The sequence below is a fragment of the Crinia signifera genome, chromosome 2 (genome assembly GCF_055691185.1).
Source record: "Crinia signifera chromosome 2, ASM5569118v1, whole genome shotgun sequence".
In the NCBI taxonomy this organism is placed as follows: Eukaryota; Metazoa; Chordata; class Amphibia; order Anura; family Myobatrachidae; genus Crinia; species Crinia signifera.
The window spans coordinates 89794300-89804333 of NC_139218.1; the positions used below are offsets into that span (position 1 = coordinate 89794300).

Sequence of the window (10034 nt, forward strand, 5' to 3'; positions counted from 1 at the left end):
TGCGATACGATGTTTTACCGATTTTTGAGCAAAAATGGTCAAAAATCGGTAAAACATCGAATGACATCGTATGCCATATGTAGTGGCATACGATGTCATACGATGCGATACGATGTTTTACCGATTTTTGAGCATTTTAGCTCAAAAATCGTATGCGATCGCATCGGATGCCATACGATGGCATGCGATGGCACCCGATTTTGGACTGAAATGCATCAGAATGCATTGAAATGTGTATTAAAGTAGTGAAATGCCCCCAAATGCCATATTTCATAGTGCACCACCCCCACTATCAACGTCAACCCGAAGCGTGGCGAGCGCAGCGAGTCCGCGAGGGGCGGTGGTACGCGTCCTACGACCTTTTCATACCCCCACTATCCACGTCGGCGTGGAGTTGAGAACAGAATAGTGTGGCGAGCGCAGCGAGCCACCGAGCCCGAAGCGTGACGAGCGCAGCGAGCCCCGCGAGGAGACGCGGATACCTGTAAAGCCCGCGAGGAGACGCGTATAGCTGTGAAGGTATCCGCGTCCCCTCGCGGGGCTCGCTGCGCTCACCACGCTTCGGGCTCGGTGGCTCGCTGCGCTCGCCACACTATTCTATTCTCAACTCCACGCCGACGTGGATAGTGGGGGTATGAAAAGGTCGTAGGACGCGTACCGCCGCCCCTCGCGGGCTCGCTGCGCTCGCCACGCTTCGGGTTGACGTTGATAGTGGGGGTGGTGCACTATGAAAAATGGCATTTGGGGGCATTTCACTACTTTAATACACATTTCAATGCATTCTGATGCATTTCAGTGCAAAATCGGGTGCCATCGCATCGCATCGGATGCCATCGTATGGCATCCGATGCAATCGCATACGATTTTTGAGCTAAAATGCTCAAAAATCGGTAAAACATCGTATCGCATCGATGGCATACGATGTCATGCGATGTTTTACCGATTTTTCACCATTTTTGCTCAAAAATCGGTAAAACATCGTATCGCATCGTATGACATCGTATGCCACTACATATGGCATACGATGTTATGCGATGTTTTACCGATTTTTGACCATTTTTGCTAAAAAATCGGTAAAACATCGTATCGCATCGTATGACATCGTATGCCACTACATATGGCATACGATGCCATGCGATGGCATACGATTTTTGAGCAAAAATGCTCAAAAATCGGTAAAACATCGCATCGCATCGTATGCCACTACATGGGAGCCGTGATACTCCACAAGTACCAATAGTTATAACAATAAAGTATAAGCCACAATGGTGAAGTTACAGCTGATTCCACTGCCCTGATCTGTTCTATTGCTTCCATGGTAGAAAGTGCTGGCACTGCGGAGAGTTATGTAGTCACAGCTAATGATGTCTCTTCCTCTGCTCCTTACAGCCAGGCAAGTCTGCTAAGCAGCAGAAGGGAGCGGCCAAGCACATCACCAGTGTGCAGCACCCCAACATTGTGTACCCCCCTACCAGTGTGAAGCCCCCCTTGCCCTGTGCCAGTGTGTCTGGTGAACTGCCAGCGAAGCCCGACCCTAGACAGGCGCGAGAGGCTCATGTGGCAGCAGCGGTGGCAGCAGCCATACACGAGGTAGTGGCATCCTACCTGCTGTTTGAGGGTAAGCTTCCTCCAGGTGCTATGAATGGGATGCTTGTATCTGATCACTAGTCTAATTCTAGTGTTGCTTTGTTCGGGCGCACACACCGGTGGTGCCAACATTACTGTTATGTTCCATCAATGTGACAGGCTGGTAACTAGTATGTACAGTATGTACTAAGCTGTGAGTTCTATGACTGTCTGGTAACCAGTATATATGTAATAGGCTGGGAGTTCTGTGATGGGACAGGAGCTTGTTACTGTATCTCACCAGCCTGATTCTGCCTTATGGGCCCTACACACATTGCGATGTGTGCAGGGCTACCTAGCTATGCTAGGTCGGGCTGTGCTGCGCCGCTATCGCCTAGCACACAGAGCTGACAGCCCACACACAGAGCGAGCTGTCAGCTCTGTGTGCTAAGCGAGCAGACAGCGCCAGTGTTCTCCGGTGGGAGAACACTGCCGATGCCGAGATTGATGGACTCTGTCCATCAATCTCGGCCAGCGATAAAGACGCGCGGGGACGCGCACGGATGCCGATATAGCCCCCACACATACACCGATGTGAGGGCATTTGCTAAGCGACTTTGCCAAACTAAGCAAAATCGCTTAGAAAATGCCTTAATATCGGCATGTGTGTAGGCCGTATTATACATTATGTTGCTTTATATCTACAGCAGTGTTAATTTCATGCTTTAGTCTTTTTTTTTTAGTCAATTTCCTATATTTGCCTAAATTATTTGTCACATTTTAGTCAAATGTTTTAATTTCGCCTAAGTCAAGTATTTAGTCAGTGGATCTTGACAAACATTTTTGTATAATTTTAGTCATTGATTTAGTTATGGCTGTGCAGGTTATTGATGCTGTAATGGATTTTGCTGACGATCATTTCTCTATCAATCCCTTGAATACTTTTTATACCTGTCACTATGGGGGAAATTTACTAAGCCAAATACTGCTGAAATATTCGTATTCGTAAATATGAATATATTAAGCGGATTCGTATTTTTGGCATTTACTATGCCAAAAATACATATCATATTTGTATTCATGGCACATTCGTATTTATGAATACGAATGCATACGCCATCAACAGAAGGGATCAGTATGAAATCCCGGCCGCCGAAATGCCGACGGTCAAAATACCAACGCCGGAATCCCGACCACTTAATGCAGACAAGGGGGGGCTGTGGACCGCCCCCCCCCCTTGCAGGCTCGCCACGCAAGGGGCCCGGTGCCTCGCTACGCTTGGCACACTATTTTATTCTCCCTCTATGGGTGTCACGGACACCCATAAAGGGAAAAAGTGCCTGCATTGCCGCGGTCGGGATTTCAACCGCTGGGATTCCTACCACCGGGATTTTGTCCGCATCCCCAAAAGAATACGAATAGGAATCAGCATGCAAAAGAATGGTGATTACTAATTTAGTAAGCAGCCGTATGTAATATACGGGTCGCTAATTACCGACAATTAGCTGGATAAAAATAGAAAAATAAATATTTTTTAAAAATGGAGTGGTGTCATCCCCCCCCTTCCCCCTTCCCCACGGCTATAACCAACCCTAGGCTACCCTAGCCTGTCCTTGTTTTAAAAAATCAGGGAAACTAACAAATAGGGATACCCCGTATTTTTTAAAACCAGCACCAGGCCCAAGGGCTGGTCCTGGTTCCCAAAATATGGGGGACAAATTGAGTAGGGGTCCCCCGTATTTAAGAAACAGCACCAGGCCCAACCAGCCAGCAGGGTAATGCCACAACAGGGGGACACTTATTATATAAGATCCCACGGCCAAAGCATTTACCCCCTGACCAGTCAGCCTGGGCAGGGGTCCTGGGGAAGCGGGGTCCCCCCCTCCAGAATTTACCTGCCCAGGCTGAAGCCTGGGGCTGTTCCCGGTACCCCTGGGCTTTGGGTACCAGGCTGATTGCAGTGTAAAATAAAGAATAATCTATTGTATATTGCTGTGGAACTATGAGACCCAGCAAGCGTCCCCTGCTTGCAGGGACTTGGAGAACCATAAGTCCCCTCATGCGGGGCATTAAGGAGTCCGCTGGAACTTGTAGTTCCACAGCAATACAAATAGTAAAATAACCAAATTGACACGCAATAAAAGTAAAACTTTATTACACCCAGAGCCCACCCATACATAAACTTACCTACCGTAGGTAGGTCTCCATTTATCCGTCCATCCCATGGTCCTTACGAAATCCAATATGGATACCTGTGGAAGTAAACCATACTTATTAGGGTCCTCCGGTATAGATTACGTCCTCTATGTTCCATGTAGGCCTCCCACGGACCTGGCAAAAATAACAAAACGGCTTCCGAACACCAGACCGGACTGTCAGGATGACATGTGGGATGTATGTTAACATCCGAAGGCTCCTCCTCCCAAATAGGTTCAGGAGTCGCTAGGCCGTTGGTAGTCAGTTAGTTTTTTGCCAAGTCCCTAAGATGCCTACATGGAATAAGGAGGATGTGGTCCCCACTTCCCCGGACCCCTGCCCAGGCTGACCGCTCAGGGGGTAAATGCTTTGGCTGCCGGACCTTATATAATAGGTGTCCCCCAGCTGTGGCATTTCCCTGCTGGCTGGTTGGGCCTGGTGCTGGTTCTTAAAATATGGGGGAGCCCTACTAGTTTTTTCCCCTTGTATTTTGGAAACCAGGAAATATGGGGAACCCCTATTTGTTTATTTCCCTGATTTTTTAAAACCAGGACAAACTCTTTGAGCCTGGGGCTGGTTATAGCCATGGGGGGACCCACGCCATTTTTTTTATTATTTATAAAAAAAATTATTTATTTTACACTCGGCCTGCACGGATCTGACTGATCTTTGCAGGCTGCCAACTCGTATTTGTATTTAGTGGCCATATATCAGGGTTGCCTACCCTCCAGGGAATGGCTGGGAGGGTCCTGGAAATCAGGTCCCCCTCCAGGAAAGGGGGGCAACCCTCCCGCATTGCTGTCCACCTTCCGCAAACTGCAACTCGGCGGGGGGGTCCACGGGTTAAATGACGCGATCGCTGCATTTTAGCCCCGCCCCCGACGTGCAATGCCTGAAATACCACATGGCTCCTCCCCCGAACCGCCGCCTTTCCCCTTCCATAGATGGACACACCCCCTGCTTCACAGAGCTGGCTGCCCTCTCCCGGAGAGGGCAGTCTAAAAGTCGGCAACTATGCAGTATATACGAATACATCTCAGTCGTATTCGTATTCTAAGTATATTTCCCCCCATGTGTTTAGTAATCTAGGTATCAAACAAGTGCAACTCAAATGCTACATTCTTCACAGCAGGTCATTTATTTTCTGCAAATATCAATTCAAGAAAACCATAATTTTCTTTTGTTTTTTTAATTAAAAATTTGTTTTTAAATAATTAAAGAAAAACAAAACCTTCCTGATACAAGTAAGTAGTACAGAACTAGTCTACTGCAAAATAAAATAAAGCTGTAAGGATGCATATTATAATATATAGCTATTCAGCTAAAGGTAAGTAATTGGCTAGCTACATGACAAAGCGTTGTTGCGCAGCTGCAGCGCAAGTAAGTAAATCTAGGGCCAGAGAGGATGGATAAAACTGTATAAAATATAGTATTATGAATAAGAGAATCCAATAAATCACTCAAAAATATGGTGTCCTGACAAAAATGATACAGGATCTTTGTCTAGTCAGTTTTTAGTCATGACAACCAGAAAGAATATTAAGTCAACATTTTCGTTATTAAAAAAATCCTATTTTCGTTATTGTTAAATTTTATTCACAGAAAAAACCTTTGTTGATGAATAGTTTTAGTCAAAATTTTCATTGACGAAATGAACACTGATCTACAGAGGAGATTGCGCCTCCGCACAGAACTCGCAACCTATTACATAGAGCCCATAGACAGTACAAGGTACATTTACTACAATGAAAAGAGGTGATGTTGCACATAGCAACCAATCGGCATCTGTCTCTCATTTTCAGATGATACATCATCTGTTGATTCCATTGATAGCAGCAGCAGTGGATGTTCGGAGCTTATTGATCTGGCAGAAACATCCGCAGATAACTGCAGCACCGGCTCTTTTGCGAGCAGTGACTCCTCCCCCAGGTAGGTTGCCGGCACAATAAGCAGGTCCTCCCTGCTCCGGTCGCTGGGGTAGATTTTAGGTCTCTTGTCTTACACACAGGCTGTGATTTAGAAACGGTATCTCCATATCTGCCTGCAGCTGGGGCTGCTGCACAGGTTCTACCACACAGAGCATTGATGGGCTGGTATCCTACTTGTATTACACACATGTATATATCATTATACTAACGAGTGTAACAATATAATAAGAGAAACGCTACATTAGAAATGAAGTCATGTCAGTGATCTGAATGATGCTAGATCGCTCAGATCACTCAGCACAGATCGCTCAGCCAGATCCGGAAGCACACAGCGCAGCACCAGCGCTGTGTGCTGAGTGATCTGTCACTGCCCATGTTCTATATAAGGAGAACACAGGTGATGAATAGATTAATACTTGCATGTATCTACATCTCCTGGCAATGGCGACGCACGGGGCCACACATAACTATCGCTATGGACCCTACACACACAGCGATGTGTGCTTCATTTCTAAGCGATCTAGTCAGATTGCTTAGAAAATCGCTGGGTGAGTAGCCCCATTAGAGGAATCTCACATCACTGTGCACTGTGCTTCCTGTATGGGGCCATCCTTGTCATGTCACACCCATGGTATCAGTGCTCTTATTGGTCCAAAGAGGAATCACCAGTGGCGGATTAGCCACGGGGCGATAGGGGCGGTCACCCTGGGGCCCCCACACATCTGGAGGCCCCCATACCCGCCACCCCACTGCTGCAGTGGCAGGTCACGGGTGGCAGGCAGCGAGATCTGGCAGCGCAGGGTGGGTAGCGCTGGCAGGCAGGGGGTCCCTGCGGCGTATGTAAAGTGAGCGGCGGGGTCTCTGCAGTAGATGGGAACTAGTTACTAGTTCCCATCTGCTGCAGGGACTCTGCCGCTCACTTCACATACGCCGCAGGGACCCCCTGCCCGCCAGCGCTACCCACCCTGCGCTGCCAGATCTCACTGCCTGACTGCCTGTCACCCACCCTCACGCTGCCCAGGTACGGGGAAGGAGGGGGGAAATTACACCTCCATCCGGCGGAGGGGGGAGATTATGCCTCTATCCGGCGGAGGGGGGGGGATGCCTCCATCTGGCGGAGGGGTAATTGATGGCTCCGTCTGGCAGAGGGGGGGGGGGGGGGGGCACAGACCTTTTTGTCCAGGGCCCCCCACACCTTAATCTGGCCCTGGGAATCACACTGATAAATGTACTCAGTAAGGGTCACTAACATGGTGAACATGGTGCAGGCGCTGGTAGCAGCAGGGCAGGGAATAATGAGATGACTTGTACATGGCAAACGTTTGTGTTGTTACAATAACAGTCACTGATCAAAGTCTTTATTTATAGGAAGAGAATCTACAAGACACGTGTGGATGTTGGCTTCCTCTGGGATGACGAGGAGGATGGGCTGCCCAGGGTCGATGTTTAAAACCCGACCAAACCTGGACATCGGACTCACGGAGTCATTAACATCTTATAACGCATGTCCCATAACTTGGGAACTTGCACCTTTGATTTGTTGAAAAGTTTATGTTTAGTGCATTAAACTGAAATCATTAAGTTTATGCAATGTTTATCTTAAAAGCCTGTCCCGTTGACAGGTAATACCCCTACCCTGTCCCGTTGACAGGTAATACCCCTACCCTGTCCCGTTGACAGGTAATACCCCTACCCTGTCCCGTTGACAGGTAATACCCCTACCCTGTCCTGTTGACAGGTAATACCCCTACCCCCAATCTCTGTCTTCACAACTCCCTCTCTCCATATCCAGCAAGTTTGAAGCATCATTTTGCTTACACTTTCTGGGGAGTAATTTGTTCGCTGAGCAGCCTCTATATAAATCTGTTGTTTCAACAATAAAAAGTAGCACAAGTCAATCAGTGTCTGATGTGTTATTTCCCACTAATGTGAATGTTCCTATTGTACTACTGTATTGGTCTGACCCATACTCATGTGTTAAATAACTGTGGGAATGTAATGTGTAATAACACGTGTACGGTACTGTAGGTTGGTGCAGTACTGTGGGCTATGAGGATCTGTTTAGCTACACTGAGCCCCAGAGGTTACTGATGCTTCAACACTTGGGGGCCAATTTACTAAGGATCGCATATACAATATGGTCTGGGTGGGATCTTACCGCCCAGGAGCACATTGCAATATGCGATCCTATCAGTAGTATACAGTTACCAGCAGAGGCAGGGACATCGGCTCCAAAAGGTGGCGCCGCTGCAAACTGCTCAGCTGGGTGCCGGGGAGTCTGCAATGGCAGTAGCTGTGGGATTCAATGCAATGGGTGTGGTATAGAGGTCCGACAGTCGGAATCCCGACAGTCATTATCCCGACGTCAGGATCCCGACTGGCAGGACCCAGACAGTATGGCGAGCGCAACAAAGCCCCTTGCGGGCTCGCAGCACTCGCCACACTGCGGGTCGTGGACCCCCACGAGGGAACATAGCTGAAGGCCGTCGGGAACCCAGCTGTCGGTGTTTTGACAGTCGGGATCCCGACGTCGGGTGAATGCCTGTCGGGATCCCGACTGTCGGGACCCTGTCCGGCACCCCAATGCAATTGCTGCCTGATATTAGTACATCAGGCAGCATTAAATCCCACATAGAAACCTAGTGGATGCAGCTGCGAGGTATTTAAACTTTGCGGTTAACCCCGAAAAACAATATATACGGGGAATTAGTCACAAATATTAAATGATAAATGAGCAATATTATCCCTTGGTGCTGAAAAGTAGAGATGTGCGGCGGCCACTTTTTCGGGTTTTGGTTTTGGATCTGGATCTCCCTTCGTGTTTTGGATCTGGATTGGTTTTGGCAAAACCACCCTTGTGGGTTTTGGTTTTGGATCTGGATTTTTATAAAAATGCTAAAAATTGCTAAAATAACAGAATTTGGGCCTGTTTTTGCACCTAAAGTATTATTAACCTCAATAACATTAGTTTCCACTCATTTCTAGTCAATTTTGATCACTTCACAGCTTACAAAATTGTTTTCATTTACTGTAGTTGGGCCAAAAGGGTATACCGAGGTAGCTGGATGACTAAGCTAAGCCATAGTGGCCTACCCTCCTGCATTCTGCAGGAGACTCCCTGAAATAGCAGCAATCTCCCTCTCTCCCTCATTAGTCTAGCAATCTCCCTCATTTCACCTAGCCCACATTACACTGTTACATTTTTAGGGGAAAAAAAGAAAGAGAGACAGATAGATTTACATTGAATCATCAGCATCATTTCCCAGCACTTTAGCAAGTATAGTAGCTCTTACTAACTGCTTTGGGTCTCATCTACATTTGGATATAAGTCATTTTAAATTACACACCCACGCTTCTAGGTACCACATTCACAATATGGGGGTTATTCTGATTCACTCGGAAAGGCACAATCACTCTCTATTGGACAAAACCATGTGCACTGCAGGTGGGGCTGATGTAACATGTGCAGAGAGAGTTAGATTTGGGTGTTTTATTGTTTCTGTGCAGGGTAAATACTGACTGCTTTATTTTTACACTGCAATATAGATATCAGTTTGAAGTACACCCCTCACCCAAATCTAATTCTCTCTGCACATGTTACATCAGCCCCCCCCCCCCCCCCCCCCCCCCCCCTGCAGTGCACATGGTTTTGTCCATTTGAGAAGGAATTTGCCTTTGCATCAGTTTCAGCATGGCCACATAGCAAAACTAATGCAAAGCATCCTGGAATGTGTAGTTCATTAACATCTGGATGGCCGGTGTTGCCCAGCCCTGGTCTAGAGTGTGTACATTCTATGTAATATGTACAGTTAGAGAGAGCACAAAGGATGGACAGTGTGCAGATGGGTACAGGTGTGTCTTCATTACCCATCCATTCTGTGCCAAGTGGTGCGAGACGAATGGTTTGACTTAAGCTGGGTACACACCTACAGATTTATCTATTCAATCTATCTGGCATGAGCAAAAATCAGGAAATGTATGGGAGCATACAGTATAAGAATTGACATTTGCTCCCAGAACTGGAAAACAGACAAATTGGATAAATACATTTAACAAATTTATAGGAACAATGGGGCAGATGTACGAAGCAGCGTTAAGTGCTTAAGTAGCACATAACGCTAGTAAATTGACTTTTTTACGTGTTTTGGCAATGTATGAAAGGGGCTTCTAACGTCCCCCTGAGGCAGCCCTGAACTTAACGTTCAGGCGCTGTCCTCCTGCTTGGAGTTATAAGCTTTATCGTCGCAGGCAATGTATTATTGCCTTCCCTGACGTTAAGCCAATTTTTTCTCTTCCTCAGGCTGGCGTTAGGTGTTTTTTTTGGTTTTAACTCTTACCCCCCCC

At 47.2% G+C, this 10034-nt stretch overlaps 1 long non-coding RNA gene across 1 annotated transcript; it reads left to right on the plus strand.

Moving 5' to 3' along the window:
* The first annotated feature begins 1372 nt into the window (after positions 1 to 1372).
* Positions 1373 to 7193, plus strand: LOC146058784 (uncharacterized). The gene is made up of 3 exons (XR_014469954.1): positions 1373 to 1618; positions 5565 to 5691; positions 7059 to 7193. It is a non-coding gene; the product is annotated as an uncharacterized LOC146058784 (long non-coding RNA).
* The last annotated feature ends 2841 nt before the right edge of the window (positions 7194 to 10034 follow it).